This window comes from Rhinolophus sinicus, chromosome 18 (genome assembly GCF_057876585.1).
Source record: "Rhinolophus sinicus isolate RSI-liver-muscle chromosome 18, RSI-T2T, whole genome shotgun sequence".
NCBI classification, from domain to species: domain Eukaryota; kingdom Metazoa; phylum Chordata; class Mammalia; order Chiroptera; family Rhinolophidae; genus Rhinolophus; species Rhinolophus sinicus.
This window is the reverse complement of record NC_142518.1, coordinates 6,824,333-6,841,358: the sequence shown is the minus strand read 5'-3', so window position 1 is coordinate 6,841,358 and position 17,026 is coordinate 6,824,333. Positions and strand designations below refer to the sequence as shown.

Below are 17,026 nucleotides of genomic sequence, written 5' to 3'. Positions count from 1 at the left end.
AGTTGAGAGGGATATTGTTAAGAAGCATTATTAAATACTAATGAGAATGATGTCAGATATGGTGGGAAACGTACACCATCTATCTTAATGTTGAGGGGTTTGTGGTTGGCTCGGGACAGAGTATCTCAGGGGATCACGTGTCCTTGTCTAGCATTCATGGCTGGCTTTATGGCCTGCCTGAGGGGTCCTTCCTTTTGCTGGTCAGGTTGGAGGTGCAGCACTGTTTGCAAAGTTGCCACCACTCTGTAAGGAAACGTTATGGAGAAAGGGAGAGCAGCGGCCACCGGTGTTTTGTGAGGCTCTATCAGCGTCACAGTGGGGCCTGGGTGACTTCACCAACAGGAGGAGGCAAGACGGAGTAGAGAGTGTGCAGCATTAGGGCAAGAGTCTCGGAGCCATGCAACCTGGATTTCTTTATCAGCATTGCCACTTGCTGTCTGTGCCACCCTGGGTAAGCATCTTGTCCTCTCCAAGGCCCAGTGAATGAAATCGTACACTAATAAGGGGAAATAGATCTCTCACAGGATTGTGGAACATTTGAAAGGAAAATTTCTGCAAAAATGCTTTATAACGGGTTAAGTTGTATAAAGATATTGGGTGTTCTACAGATGCTTTGATGTGTGTAATATGCCATTTAGTGAGACCATTTCTACTCGTGTGTGTGATATATGCCATGGTTCAGGGGACTTACAAAGGGGAGGGAAAGAAGGAGAGAGGGGAGTGAGGGAGGCAGGAAAGGTGAAGGAGAAAGGATGGAGGAGGGAGGAGGTAGAAGGGAGGGAGGGAGAAGAGAGAAAGGGAGATAGAGGAAAGGAGAGGAGAGGAGGGAAGAGGAGAAGAGAGGAGAGGAAAGAGGAGGGAAGGAGGGAGAGAGGCGAGATATAAGGAAGGAGGGAAGGAGGGAAGGAGGGAGGAGAAGGAGGGCCAGGAGTGAGGAAGGGACAGTGAAGCTTGTCTACCGCCCCCAAAGGAAGATCTTCACTGGGTCTAATCAATACTCAGACCCATTCCATCAGTGCTATTTATGAGCTCTGGACAGGTAACTCACCCATCTTATTACTGTCACCTGCAATGTGTAGATAATTTAGCCACTCTCTCAAAAACACTGCCGAGTAATTTTCTAAGACAAAAAAATGACTCTCCAAAATAAATCCAGGGCACACACTCCCCTGAAAGATCATAATGAGCAAGACAGCCGTGAGCGCTGTGTGGAAATGGTGGTTTGCAATGCCAGTGTCCAGGAAGCACTCGAAATGATTTAGTTCAATTGTATCTCATATTTGAAAAGCCGCTTTCATTACCTTGACAATATCAGCTTGACAATATATATCTACGTATTTTTTGGCCCGAAGGGCCATCTTTTATCTGAGATAATGGTGCTGACAGTCATTGGAGCTGGGTTTTTTCCAGTAGTGAGGTGGATCCTGTAATGAGTCAGCCCCCTGTGCCCCCAACCCCACCCACAGTTTATTTATATGGCTCACTTTAATGGTGCCATCCACAACTGCAGAACAATTACCGTGTGTCCACGAAAATAAGACCTAGCCAGACCATCAGCTCTAATGCGTCTTTTGGAGCAAACAGTAGTATAAGACCCGGTCTTAAGACCGTCTTAAGACCAGGTCTTAGGTTATATTAAAATAAGACCGGGTCTTATATTAATTTTTGCTCCAAAAGACGCATTAGAGCTGATGGTCCAGCTAGGTCTTATTTTTGGGGAACCATGGTATTTATCTATTTAAAGCCGGCAGACCTATGGAAACTTGAAACATTGCCTCAACTTAACATTCTAACAAAATGACTTAAACCAGATATAATTAATAACTAAAACTCAGCTAGATAGTTGTCTGTATATATGGGTTTTCCGTGAAAGCCCAGTTTTTAAGAAATGTTGTCTTACAGTCCCTCTAAACCATGAAACTTTCCAGAAATTTCTATTTTTCTTTTTTTTTGTATCAAAACTAGATATTTTGAAATGCATCTCACACTGAAAAGTGTTACAAAAAAATATTTGTTAAAATATATGTCCTTATCAATTCTTCAGAAACTGTGTGACCTGTCCATTCACCACTTTTAAGGCCAGGCTTTTCACAGGACCCTTGGACACCATCCCTCCTTTAGATTATTCAAGCCCACCACTTTAGCAGCCCTCTCCCATCACTCTTGCACCTTTGCGTCCCCCCTCTCTATTTGATCACTGCTATCTGCATTCGAACACCCCGTAATATCTCCAATATTAAAAACAAAAAAGCCTTTCTGTGGTCCCACATCCTCGTCCAGCGCCTGCCGAAATTCTTTGTTTGCATTAGCAGCTAAATTCCTAGCAAGATGTACCTACACTCACTGTCTCTACTTCCTGTCTACAGGTTCTCTCTGGACCCACAGCCTTTGTCTCCATGATTATACCTGAATTCCTTATTCAAAGTCACCAATGACTTCCCTGAGGTTAGTTCCCGTAATCAACACTCCCCTCCCATTTTTGTCATCTTATCCACATGCTGCTCTGAAAGTCTTTCTTAAAAGGACCTTGGTTCTCTTACTCCCCTGATCGGCAAATCCCTCAGTCTCATTTCCTATACCTCCAAGCACTGAGGTGCTCTGGGCGCAGGTCTCTTCAAGGGTCTCTTCAGGCTGCAATCTCACTCCTTAAGTGCTCTCATCAAGCCCCTTGGATTGAAACCTGTGTATCCACTGACCTTTCCAAAATTTATGTCTTCAGCTGGACTTCTTCTAAGAACTCCAGATTCATATCCCATATCTCACATCCAATCCATGAGAAAATCTTCCTGGCACTTCCTTAGAAATATATCCACAATATGGTGTCTTCTCACCACCTTTGCTGCAGCAACTGGTAGCTAAACTATCATTACCTCTTGCCTGGATTCCTATTCTCTCTGCTTCTATCCTTGCTGGTTACAATCTAATCTCCATATGGCAGACAGAGTAATACTTTCAGACTAGCAGATCACGATGCCTCCTGAAGCTTCCCATGACAGGCGGGGTGAAAGCCAAAGTCCTAACCATGGTCCTCATGACTGGCCCAACTTACCTCTCTGATCTCGCTGCCAACAGTCTCCCATTCATTTTCTGGACTCTGTCTGTAGACATCTCTGTATCTCATCCAGTATGCCAAGCATCCGTCTTGCTCTGGGCTCTTGCTCTTAGCTGACACAGTGGCATTGCTCACTTCCTTATTTTCTTCATGTTCTATTCAAATGTCACCTTATTGGAGTGGCCTTCCCTATAAATAGTACCAACCCAACACTCTCCATCCCGCATGCCATTTATTTCTCTTCAAAGCACTGATCGCTGCTGGAAATACTGTATATCAATTGCTTTGCTTGTTTCTTTCTTGTCTATATCCCCGCCTGATATATGCACCTCTGGGTGATGGACTTCAATTTCATACAGTGCCTACGATTGAGTCTGACATTCAATAGATAGTCAACAATTATTATTTTACTTAATACTTAATACTATAGAGTACGATGTTTTAATAGCATTGCATCAATTAACAAACTAATCAAAGAGTTCATCAACTGTTGACTGTGGACCTACTGTGTGTTAATTTGCTAAAAGTCAGGAATGAAATGAAAGGAAACTGAACTTCAAGAGTTCACAGTTTCAAGGGGAAAGTTAAAAAAAAAAAAGCAGTCTAGTTCCATAGTTTAACTAAACTGCAGTACGGCATAATGTGTTCATTAGACTTTGACATTAAGAAAGTGGGGGGAGGGGCTTGAGGGTTGGAGGGTCCCAACATAGATCAGTCTTCAACAGGACTGCTGTGTTCTCCAAGTGATAATTTCTCCCCTCCTTTGGTGTTTTTCTGTAAAGTAAGTATTTTTTAAAAAGTCTGAGCTCGTTATAATCAGAATAAAAAGTGGTCTATTTTGAAAAACACAAAGTTGTGATTGTATTAGTTTCCTATGGCTGCTGTAACAAATGACCACACACTTCATGGCTTAAAGCAACACAAATTTATTATCTTACATTTCTGGAGGCCAGAAATCCAAAATGGGTCTCACCAAGACAAAAATCAAAGGTAAGCAGCACTGTGCTTCTTCTGGAGGCTCTAAGGGAGATTTTGTTTCCCTGCCTTTTCCAGCTTCTAGAAGTTGCAGGCATCCCTTGGCTCATGAACCCTCCCTCTATCTTCAAAGCCAGCAGAGTAGCATCTTCAAATCTATCTCTATCTCTCACTCCCTGGACCATCTTCCTGATTCTGTTATCACATTTCCTCTGACCCTCCTGCCTCCTTCTAGGAAGGAACCTTGTGATTACATTGGGCCTATCCAGATTAATGCAGGATATCTTCCCATCTCAAGATACTTGTGGCAGAACTCGAGAATATACAAAATACTTCAGGAAACACTCCACTTGGTGATTGCCTTTGAGTGACCAAGACCCCGAAGGGGTGAACAATGGTAGCCATGACCACCAATGGGCATTCCTTGGACATGGACACTGTCTGTAAGCGAGTGGAGGAGGGAAGATCAACGGTGTGGGGCCATCTTCTTATGTGAGAAAAGTTCACGGTGCATGAAACGTGCCATGCAGTTTGGTATTTCTTTAAAATCTTAATGCTGCTGCTATGCTTGTGTTTTATTTTGTTTTGCTCTGTTTTTAAGGTATCTAGCGTTATAAATGATAGGAAACAGAATTTGAGTTTGACAATTGTGTTTCCACACCCCCACCCCAAAATAATGCTTACTTTATACTGCTTCTGTAAAAAAAAATATCAGAATAAAAAAATGTATTATAAAACAATATTTCAGGATCACTTAGGTGGTCTATAATATACAAATTCCATACCATTTATTGCTCTTGAAGCATCCTGAATATTCAAAAATCTAAATGTTTCATAATTAAATTTTTCTTTCCCCATGAATAAGCCCACAGAAGTTACACTTATTAAAGGTCAAACAGAACTCAAGTTGTTTAAAGGGCAAAAAGCAGAAAAGAAATGCTGAATATCTCATCAGGTATATTTGCTTACTTGATCCTTTCAATTCTTTCTGTGCACACCAGGCTCACAAAAAGACACATTCCTCGGAAGTTAAATTTCAAGGGTTCATCTCTAATCATGGACGATTATAGAAAACACAGTCTTAGAATTTGATTTGTTTCCTAGGTAACACCCCTTCAAATCTGGTATCCGTGCCTCATCTTCTGCTCCTACACATGGATAAAGATCCTGCAACCACATAGTGTAAATTTCAGGGACAGAAGATGTCTTGAGCAGACATCCTAAAAGAAGGATCTGGGTGGATGTTATTCTCTGGAAGGAAATTTAATTTATTTAAGCTAATAAAAATAGCAGGAGGAAGAAACAAAAATGGAAACATGCTGAAACTTAATTCCCTGAAAGATTTTGTTATCTAGCAAGTTATTCTTGGGTCCCCACTAAAATATTTAAGTTTCTTAAACATATGAAATATCTCATGGTTTAACCCAATGACTGTGGCATAATATAGCTCCCAGGAGAGGAATATAGCTGGATGTACATGTTTGAAAAATTGTGGCTGATCTCTGAACCTTAACAATAGGTAAAACTAGAAATACAGCATAAATAAGATACACACAGACTGAAAAAATCTCCCACATAGTCCCAAGGTACAAATTTAGATTACTAAATGTTCAAATTGTTTTGCTACAAAGACAGTCATCCCTCAAGGTACCCATGTCCAATGGCAAACCATAAGTGGTATCTATGTCCCTATTTCCTGCTGTAATATTAGTATTCAGGGAATATTTTGTTTAAAATAATCATCAAATGTAGCCTTGAACAACAAAGTCAAAAGCAGAAACGAGAGCAGCTACAGTAGATATATAGCTGCAGCAACAGGCACACAAAGCAAGAAGAGATGTAACAGAATAAAAGAAAATAATCCATCTTTCTGACTCCGTCATGCTCAAGCATGCCCCGTTCCCATAACATGTCAGTTAGCAACTTCTGCTTAGTCCTGCACAGACATATGCTAATCATTAAAGAGATATCACCTGTAGCCTAGGAATTACTGAAACAACCTCCCTGCTCAAAACTACCGCCCCAAAAAGATAAGGGATATGTACAAAAATAATGATTGCAAACCAAAAGATCTATAGGAACCTTGTGACTGAGACCACGGCAACCTGAGTTTGGTGACCAAAAGCAGAGAAGTTTCACCATCCCCCTCAGACCCTTGCTAACATCCAGAAGTCTGCAGCCATCAATCACTTCCTGACCTCAAACCCCTCCTGCTTCCCCTTTCCCTTGACATAAAAGAAGCCTGAACTCTGTGTTTTCTCAAGATGCTTCTTTAGGACCCTAGTCTGCTATCGGATCGGCCTGCAGGCTTTCCGAATGAAGTGGTTTCCCAGCCCCAACTCCTTATCACTCGAATTACTGGCTATTGGGAGGCAAGCAGTATGAGCATTCACTGGGTTAGAGATACGCATGTTCAATAGATGGTCTCCAGGGCTGGTATGGAAGTGGAGACGGAGGAAGGAGGAATGCAGCCACTAGGTGGCCAGGACTGATCCAAGGAACCATCCCGCCTGTGCCTTTTGAATGGAACTGTCCGAGGTTCTGAAATAGGCATTTGAGTGAGTCTTGGTTCCACTGATGACAATATGAAATAGTAACTAGTCACCATTTGGCATTGGCTAAATACACACTCTCCTTTTCTTCACTCTCGCCACCATGAGTCACTATGCATTTCTAGCTACGTGATTCTCACAAGCGCTCAGTACCTGATCTTTTCCAGGGAGAACTGTTTGAAAGGGATAAATCAGAATACGTGGTGCTCAAACAGAAATCTGTTTAAAGGTTTAATGTTTTATTTCCTTCTAGTATTCACTGGCTTCTTAAGACACAACACCCACTCAATTTGCCAATTCAGAATGATTGAAAATTCAATAGTATTTGCAAATAGGAATCTTAATATCCTTTTACAAACTACAGAAGTCTAATTACTCCATTTTCATGTTAACTGCCTCTTCATTTAGTAAATGGAGATTGTTAATTATTCACACTGACATTTAAAAACCACATGAATTCTGTGTACTTATTACTAACTTGTAGGGTTTAAACCATATAACATTCTCCACAGATTCGCTCATTTTTGTTACACCAGACAGAAAAATTTTAGTAATCTATTAAAAAGTTACATTAATCCACTGAAATGAACATTTTTTCAAAATTTTTAGGGCTCAACTAATTACTATAACAAGTCCTAGAAAAAGTTTTCTCCCAGGATATATTGTCAAGGATTCCTATGATCTATTTCCATTTTTTTAAAGCACTGGAGAAATCACCTAATAAACTATATGATGGGTTTCTTATTCCTGTGTAGATTAACCTCAGTGTTGCCCACTTTTTCATTCTTCTGCACCTCACATTGATATTTGACAATTCCAAACCTCCATATTCAAATATTTTCAGTGACAGACAAAATATTCTTTGATTCAACTCTAGAAAAAGACACCTGACCAGTAATTCACACAGCAGACACATTTCTTGCTCAGGTGTCTGTCAAGTTTCAAGTAGGCCCAGGAGGCATACTCGGAATATATTGATTTACCTAGATCCCTAAAAATGTAAACTCACAATTGAAATCTGTGCCAGGGACATAGTGCTGAGGGGTACTGGATTAAGCGACCCCAAAATATGCCTCTTTGACATAGGAATTATTTTGAGATAAAGGCCACTGAGAACCAGGCAAAGCTCTAAATACGGGCAAAAGTTTTCATTTTGTAAAGGAAATTCCCATTTGTAGAGATGTCTTCCTCTCCCTAACTAGGAAGAGGAAGGCTCTTAACAACTGTCCACCAAGAAGGCTCTGACTTAAACCTGTGTAACAAACCTTATCAAACAACCCTTGTGTACCGTACTTTCCCAGTCATCTCTTAATTTGCCTCTCCTGCCCACAAAGCTCAAACCCCCTTTACTGGTATGTTCACCCAAATTCTAACAACTCCGTTGGGTTACTCACCTGAGTGCTCCAAGTGTACACCAGGAGGCACATGTTAATAAACTTGTTTCTTTTTGTCTTGTTAATGTGTCTTTGGCCAATCTCATTCACAGGGCCCAGCTGGAGAACTTAAAATAGGGAGAGAAAAAGGTTTTTCCTCCTCTGTCTCATGAATTTTCTCCTGCTGCCACAATATTTCCTTAAAAGCCCGACTCTGCCACAAACTTGCTCTGGAGGGTTTACCAAATACAATACCCTCTTCAGTATGCATTTAATCACCTGCACAATGTCAGTGTTACTATTTACTTAACAGTTGTTTAGAGAATAAAATGAGATTATATACATAAAGCATCTAAAACAATGCCTGGAATTGTAACAAGGTGACAGGCTCCTCTCCACCTTAATACCAGTAGGGAGTTCCTGCGTTTCTATAGATATGCTAATTGACTGGAGGAGTTCCGCGTGAATTTCGGTTCTGACTGGGAACAAAGACAATCGAAGACTTTTGCCCTTAGATCCCACGTCTTGCCCCAGCCTGCCTCCCTCCCCTTGTGATAAAAGACACTTGGGATTCAAGGAGTGCTTACGCTGAATTTGAGAAAACTAGAAATCTCCCATCTTCTCTTTAAGGTGTAATTTTAATAAATGAAAGCTTTCCTTAGTCCAAACTCTGATCTATTGAATATGTGAAACACACGAGCTTTGTGACTGCAGCAGTACACATGGATAGTATGCCAGGTAGGTACAAAGTAGGGGAAAACCTAAACTAATCATTCATCCTGATCTTCCATCAGTCCCTACTTAAAAATATGAGATTCAATAACTTGTTGTGTTTACTAAAATAGCACTATAATATAAACAGTCATTATAATCAACAATGAAAACACCATAGGTCATAGTCTATGTGGAATTCAGCTGTCTTTACTAAAACAAAAATAAATCCATTTTCTATTTCACTATACGTGGCACTGATAAATTTGAAAACCTAGATGAAGTGAAGAGTTTTCTATGAAAATACAAATTTTAAAAATTAAGTCAAGGAGATACAGGTAACAGGGTTGCCCAATACCACAGAAGAATTTGGAACATCATTAAAATGTCCATACTACCCAAAGCATTCTATAGAATCAATGCAACCCTATCAAAATATCGATGGCATTTTTCACAGAACTAGAACAAATAATTCTAAAATTTATATGAAACCACCGATGACCCAAAATATCCACAGCAGTCCTGAGAAAAAAAGAACAAAGTTGGAAATATCACGCTACCTGATATCAAACTATACTACAGGGCCATAGTAATCAAAACAGCATGGTACTGGCATAAAAACAGACACATAGATCAATGCAACAGAATAGAGAGCCCAAAAATAAACCCATGCCTATATGGGCAACTAATCTATGACAAAGGAGGCAAGAATATTCAATGGGGTAAAGACAGTCTATTCAATAAATGTTGTTGTGAAAACTGGACGACACATGCAAAAAAAATGAAACTGGACCACCTTCTTACACCATGCGCAAGAGTAAGCTCAAGGTGGATTAAAGATTGAAGTGTAAGACCTGAAACCATAAAACTCCTATAAGAAAATATAGACAGTAAGCTCTCTGACATTGTTCTTACTAATATTTTTCCTGACATATCTTCGCAGACAAGGGAAACAAAAGAAAAAATAAATAAACAAATGAGATTACATCAAACTAAAAAGTTTGTGTACAGCAAAGGAAACCATCAACAAAATGAAAATACATCGTACTAAATGAGAGAAGATATTCCTTCAATGATACATCCAATAAGGGATTAATATTCAAAATTTATAAAGAACTCATAAAACTCATCACCAAAAACACAAACAATCCAATTTAAAAATGGGCAGAGGACCTGAATAGGCATTGCTCCAAAGAGAACATATAGATGGCCAATAGACACATGAAAAGATGCTCAATGTCATTAATCATCAGAGAAATGCAAATTAAAACCACAGTGAGATATGACCTCACACCTGCCATCATCAATAAATATCATCAATAAATCAACAAATAACAAGTGTTAGCGAGGATATGGAGAAAAGAGAACCCGTATGCATTGTTGGTGGGATTGCAGATTGATGCAGCCACTATGGAAAACAGTATCCTCAATAAATTATTTCCTCAATAAATTAAAAATAGAACTACCTTATGACCCAGCAATTCCACTATTGGGTATTTATCTGAAGAAATCCACAACACTAGTTTGAAAAGATATATGCACCCCTCTGTTCACTGCAGTGCTACTTACAATTGTCAAGATATGGAAGTAACCTTAGTGCCCATTAATAGATGAATGGATAAAGTAATTTTGAGATACACACACACACACACACACACACACACACACACACACACACACACACACAAATATTACTTGGCCATAAAAAAGAATGAAATTTTGCCATCTGCAACAACATGGATGGACCTAAAAGATATTATCCTAAGTGAAATAAGTGAGACAGAGGAAAACATACACCATATGATCTCACTTATATGTGGAATTTAAGAACAAAATAAATGAACAAACAAAACAGAAACAGACTCATAGATACAGAGAACAAACTGGTAGTTGCCAGTTAGAAGGGGTTTGGGGGGCTGGGTAGAAAACGGGAAGGGGCTAAGAAGTACAAATTGGTAGTTACAAAATAATCATGGGGATGTAAAGTATAACATAGGGAATTTAGTCGATAATATGGTAAAAACTATGCATAGTGCCAGGTGGGTACTAGGCTAATCTGGGGATCACTGCATAAATTCTATAAATGTCTAACCACTATGCTGTACACCTAAAACTAATATAAAATAACACTGAATGTCAACTGTAATTGAAAAGTAAAAACCAATTTAACATGATAGAGAGACAGCTAGGAACACAGTTAGGACTGTGTTGGACTCACATTTACTATAGGTTTGTATATTACTTTCATTTAGTGCAGAGTTTTTCCACCCCAGCGCTATTGACTGGCACTATTGACTATTGGGATGGATAATTTTTCTGTTGTGAGGGACCGTCCTATGCATTTAGGATATTCAGCAGTGTCCCTGGCCTCTCCTCACTAGGTGCCAGTAGCGGCCCTGTCCCACTTCTGACAACTGAAAATGTCTCCAGCTATTGAAAAATACCTCCTGGTGGTGAGGGAGTGTGTGCAAAATTGTCATGGGTTGAAAAATCAGTGAACCAGTGAAATGCTGAACATTTTACTTTGTCATGAAATATTCTCTAAAGGCATCTTCTTATGACTTTAAAATACTATAACACACAATCATTTAATTTAACCATGATATGTAATTAGACATTTTAGTTTCATGACCTTTAAATTTGTCTTGCAATAAATAAGAAACACTTGTACAAAATTCTTTGGTTGGAAAGCTGATGATTTTCTTCCGATAAACTGAAAGCTTGAATTATAGGGTTAAAGGATATAAATATTTTTAAAGTGAATCTGTGGCCCACTCTTCAGAAATGTTAAGCTAAAGACATTCCCATTTGTAGGGCAAATGTGTTTTTATACCACTAATACTAAGCAACCCTGTGTATTATACTTTATAAAAATTATTTATGAAACCAGTTCATGAAAAACGGTGTGACACATCATGGTATACCATTTTTATTTATTAGTATTTATTTTCCAACTTACCCTTTCAATGAACTTAAAGTCATTTTATTTGATGATTGGGTCTTATATGAAATATAATCCTTCTGCTCTAGGACAATATTTCTTTTTTTAATTTTAATTTTTTTTATTAGTTTCAGGTTAGGACAATATTTCTTGAAGTAATTTCTGCTTGTGAATGACAGGTGACACTGTCTGTAATTTTATTTTACTGAAACCATTGGTAGGAAAGATTTGACAATGGTGAGAGGAAAACAATGTAAGAGATTTACAGAAATACTATAAGAGGAAGCAGACTGACATTTTAGGTTTTGAAAGACCTTTCCTACCAGCCCAGAAAAAGAAATTTCATTTATCTAGTGATAAACAGTCTATTAAACTCAGGCATCAGGAAACCATCTCTAAAGCAAAGCTAAAAAGACAGAGCCAGGAGAACTGATTGTCACTATAACCCAAAAGCTGATATTGACAATTCTAAAATCAGTGTAATAGCAAAGAATAGGAGTGGATATTCTTAATATTGTTCCTGCATTTTCAAAAATTACTCAATGAAGTATTATATCGTCTCCGTAAGGCATGGTAAGGCAGAATTCTAATGTGGCCTCCATAATCTCCACCCTCTTGATTGCAGCCTTCAGGAGGGCCAGAGTAGAGGACTCAGCAAATCCTGGCCTGGACTCCTGACCCACAGAAACTGAGAAACTAAATGTGTGCTGTTTCAAGCCATTGTTGGTGTACTCAATCGGGAACTAATACTGTAGGCAGTGACTAACGCTGATTTAGGATGACTTCCACTAAAATGGTGAAACTATTTGAGCCCTTGAAAAAGTAAACCATAATTATTATGTCTAGATATTCATTCTCTTTGAATATCTCAGGCCCCAATAATGCTTGGTGAGAAGGGGGCAGATTTCTGTGTTCTACCACCTCTTAAAATGCATAACACAGGACAGTATACCCAAATCGAAATTCATGTTGTAAACATTTAAATATATTCCATTTATGACTGATAAGAAATGACACAAGAAAACTAACTAAAAAGAGTAATTCTGATTTTGATTGTTTTCAGTGATGCTGATGAGACTAAATTAAACTCTGTTCAAAAACACCATCAACAGTAACGTAACTAATTGTCAAATGAAAGCAGAAGGGACATCTGCCAAATTTTGGATAATTAAAATAAATGCCTGTCTTCATTATGTACACACTAATTTACCATTCAATTACTGTATAGTGTTTGTATTCTTTGCTTCAAAGAATTTTATAGTATCAAAATATTTTTTCGAAAAATAACTACTAGAAATTAAATTTTCACAGTGGCCAAAAAACATAATTTACACTCAAATAAGTTTTTTACTATTTTATACCATAATTAGTAGGAAGCATTTGAATAGACATAATTACATAATTGCTAAAATATATAATGATCATTACATTATTTGTTATAATAAAACATAGAAACACCCCATATACTCATCAAGATGGGGATTGCTAAATAAATGTTGGTATATTCCTACCATAGAATGTTATATAGCCATTAAAAAGAATTGGGGAATTTCTCTTTTATTCACTATACCCCCTATGAATCCTGAACCCACAAGGTCCAAACAAATAGATTAAAATATTGCATTTCTCATCTAACTTATAAAATGTTTAATTATACATCTTCTAAACATCATACAGATTCAAGTCCTAACCACCCAGAAGCATGAATCATACTCCCCTCCCACCCTCTCTTAATTCACTATCCTTCTTCCAGCTCTGTAGCCTTTTAAAAAATGGTCCATTGAGGTACTTTATTTGCACATTGTATTATATCCCTAGAAAAAGAGACACAGAATTATCCCTCCTTTGTGTTTTCGTCTTGCTTCTTCGTGGTCCATGATGCCAGTTGAGGTTGTCAGTACAATGAAACCAAACTGAAGGGACAGGAGCAGCTTATTCTGCCATTTTTATAGACCTTTGAGTTGAATATCAAATCTGAGGCTGATCACTCCACACTTGTTTAACCTGCTCGTGAGGTTCACAACAATTTTCCCAGCTCTGGGATCATCAGTGATTCCAAATTCACCGATGTAGCCATGCTTCATCATCACAGTCAGAAACCGGATGATGACTTTGGGGAACAGTCTAATAAGAATGTGCTGTTTGCCTCTCGTCAGCATTGTTGATGCTCTTGAGAGCATCAGCAGGGACATTCATGCACACCATGGAAAGATGGCACCATGGAAAGATGGCACAATGGAAAGATGGCAGCACAGAAAGATGGCGGAAAAAGTCTGTGGCCTTTATGAAAAAAAGGCAACCGGGTTGAGATAGATGTAGCTTATTTTAACCACATCTCTCCCTGCTCTCCTGCCTCAAGCCCTTAGGCCTCATCTTCCTCTACTATTTTCTGGTTCAATCCAAAAACCCATAAGAAACTCTTTGATAAGGGTGGCAAACTCCTTTCTTCTTTGGGTAAGCTCAGGCAGAGAGACTGGAAACATCTATACATTAATAAATTATGACTTGTCACATTACAGCTTTATAACTTTTTTCAGTATCAAACATGTTTTACTAGGTTAACATTTTTTCTGATATGTACTCATTTTTCCATTTGCTTCTTGGAAGTGAGATCTGTGCCAATGAAAATCTTGCCATTTTCATCTGATCAGAGTTAATTAAGCTCAATTTAACAAATATTTCCTGACCAGATGGTAACCAAAATGAAGACGGTGACCAAATGAAAATAGATACCCTCATTCTAGGGAGAAGAGGCAAACACAAACAATAAACATAATAAAACAGTAAATTATATGGAGGTGGGAATAAGATGAGAAGAACAGTATAATGAGAACGAAGGAGGGGTGCATGTGTCAATTGGAATTTTAAGAAACTATCAAAGTTGTGAGGAACCAGGACAAATCAAACATAATACTGAGGACAGGTCTGGGGAGCAGAGGGAGGATACTGGCCTGTGGGAGATATCTGTCTGTCATCTTCCCACATGCTTGTCCTTTAAACCACTGTCTATGTGTCTGCAAATGCAAACAGTCAGGCCCCTCACCCCAGAGTCCATAATTGGAATTCAGTGGCAATTCATCTGTTATCTAAGTGTCATCAACAGTTTAAAGATAGTTACAATTAAGAAGTGGCCACAGTTATATTGTTCACCTAAAGGTTTTCTTCTTGCTTTTTTCATTTGTGATGTGTAGGCTTTGACTGAGCTTTGCTCCCACATGAAACTGTTTCCCACCTGCATTTGTAACGTCAGTTTAATTCTTAGCAGTGTTTTATAAGAATCCTGAATCTTGCAATATGTCATAGATTTAGACAGAAAAGATATGGTCCAAGTTCAGAACACCTTTATATTGACTACCGTCTTACCTTTTTGTTTCCCTTAAACGCTTGTCTGCCTGCCTTAATATTTGGTTCTTGGTCCCAAATACTGCCATAGTAGAAATTTATTAATATTAATATTAGAGAATTATTCATTTATTATAGGTGCCTTTTTGTTGGTGGTTGTTTAAAATAAAGTAATTGAGAGAACACCCTTAAGTGAGAGATTTGTAAAGAACCCAAAATATTGGAATAGGGGGAGATGGGGGGAGAGAGACACTGTCATGTGGTTATTGAAAAGCTGTGGGGTAAAGACACCTGGATATTCAAAGACTGCTTTGGAATGGTTGACTGATTATCCATGTCACAGAGTGACACAACTAACAAGACAACAGAGTTCATGCTCATTGGTTTTCAATTCAGCGCTTTTCTACTATACCCATTTTGCTATGGGAGTCAAAGTATATATTCCTTTACCCATCCAAACAATCACCAGGCAATTTATTTGTGGAAATAGTGTAAAGACATTATGTGAGTACTCAGATGTCCTCTCCTCCCCACTCCCTTCTAATTCTCTCTCTAGGTAAGATTAAAGTTAGAACCCTATACATTTCTTCGATGTATTGGTTAGACCATCAATATACCAAGCTCTAGGCAAAAGACAAAGGACATTTAATGACCACGAGAAACACTTTCATAAGCTTCCCTTCTCTATAAATCTGACAGTGATTTACAAAGGATTCGTTTGACTCTACCACCAACTGCAAGAAATTACCTCAAGAATATGGAGTCTGGAAAAATTTTGGTATCCTTATTTAGCACAAGTCATCTAAATGGTACAAAGCAATTGGACCTTACTGCTATGTTAACTCGACATATTTTATATGGTTCAAAAATTAAAACTATCTTTGAAGCATACCATAAAATATGTCTAAATGATTAATTAACAAAATTGTTGGCTCAATTTAATGAAAAAAGTTGTTCTATATTCTCTACATTCAACACAGCTGAAAATTGCCTCCACTGACCAAGTTATTACTTCTTTCTCCCATGTTCTGGAGCATTTAGAATATCTCTCTGCTAACATGGTACTATAACTGTTTACTTTCCTATATTCCTTTTTTCCTGATTTTGGAGGAAAGGGAATGGGCCTTATTTCTTTTTCATCACTTTAACAGCTCTAGTAATTGGTACAAGATTGGGCGTTTACTGAGTTCATGGATGGTTGGTTGGTTGGTACTTTGGATGCTGGTGGTATCTATAACATTTCATCACCACCACCACCACATGAGGTTTTGTACAACAGTTTTCTTTCTAAATTAGCATCCATCACTCGTGCCATCACACATGCCCAAACCTTACTTCTGTAGTAAGGTTTCCTTTGTTACTCATCTACCCTAAAGAGTATGACATTTATTATAAAAAATACTTGTGTACCTATCACCCACCTGAATAAAATATTACAAAAATATCGTGTGTTAAAACCTACCACTATGGATTTGTTGGTTACTCCTAGTAATTCTGTAAATAGCTGCTTTATATATATTTAAGGTTATGTACTTACTTTATCATAAAAGTTCAGATAAAGTAAAGTATATATCTTGAGGTTGACATGTATCTTTTTTCATTATGCCATGATCCTCTTTATTCCTAATAGCAATTTGAATCAAAGTATATTTTGCCTCAATTTAATCAATATGTCTATCTCTTCCCAAGAATACAGGAACCTTACTGCAATTTAACTTTGAAAATACCCTCATCCATATTACATGTCGCTGTAGCCTATTCATTTATTTTTCCCTTGCTTTTTTGCCCCTAAATTTTGGACATTAACATTATCTCATTTAGTCGTAATATTTGGATTTACCCACTTGTTTAGTGATATTTCCTCAATTATCCTTCTTAAATCTCAATTCTGAGTGTAATTTCCTTCTTGCCAAGGACCCTTGAAGGACTACAGACCTGAGCAAAAGAATAGTCTAGAAAAAAAATTCCCACACTGGCTAACGTGCCAATCTCAACATGGGCTCCCACAGTGAAAAACAGAAGTCTCCCTCTGGAATCGGAACTCACACACCAGCCCTCACATGAATTTGGGGTTCAGACG

At 38.2% G+C, this 17,026-nt stretch overlaps 1 protein-coding gene and 1 pseudogene across 1 annotated transcript in view; both read right to left on the bottom strand.

The window, feature by feature from the left end:
• FRMPD4 (FERM and PDZ domain containing 4) overlaps positions 1-17,026 on the bottom strand; it is a 742,584-nt gene that overhangs the window by 559,913 nt on the left and 165,645 nt on the right. The window lies entirely within an intron of this gene.
• On the bottom strand, positions 13,419-13,809 carry LOC109455030 (small ribosomal subunit protein uS8 pseudogene; annotated as a pseudogene).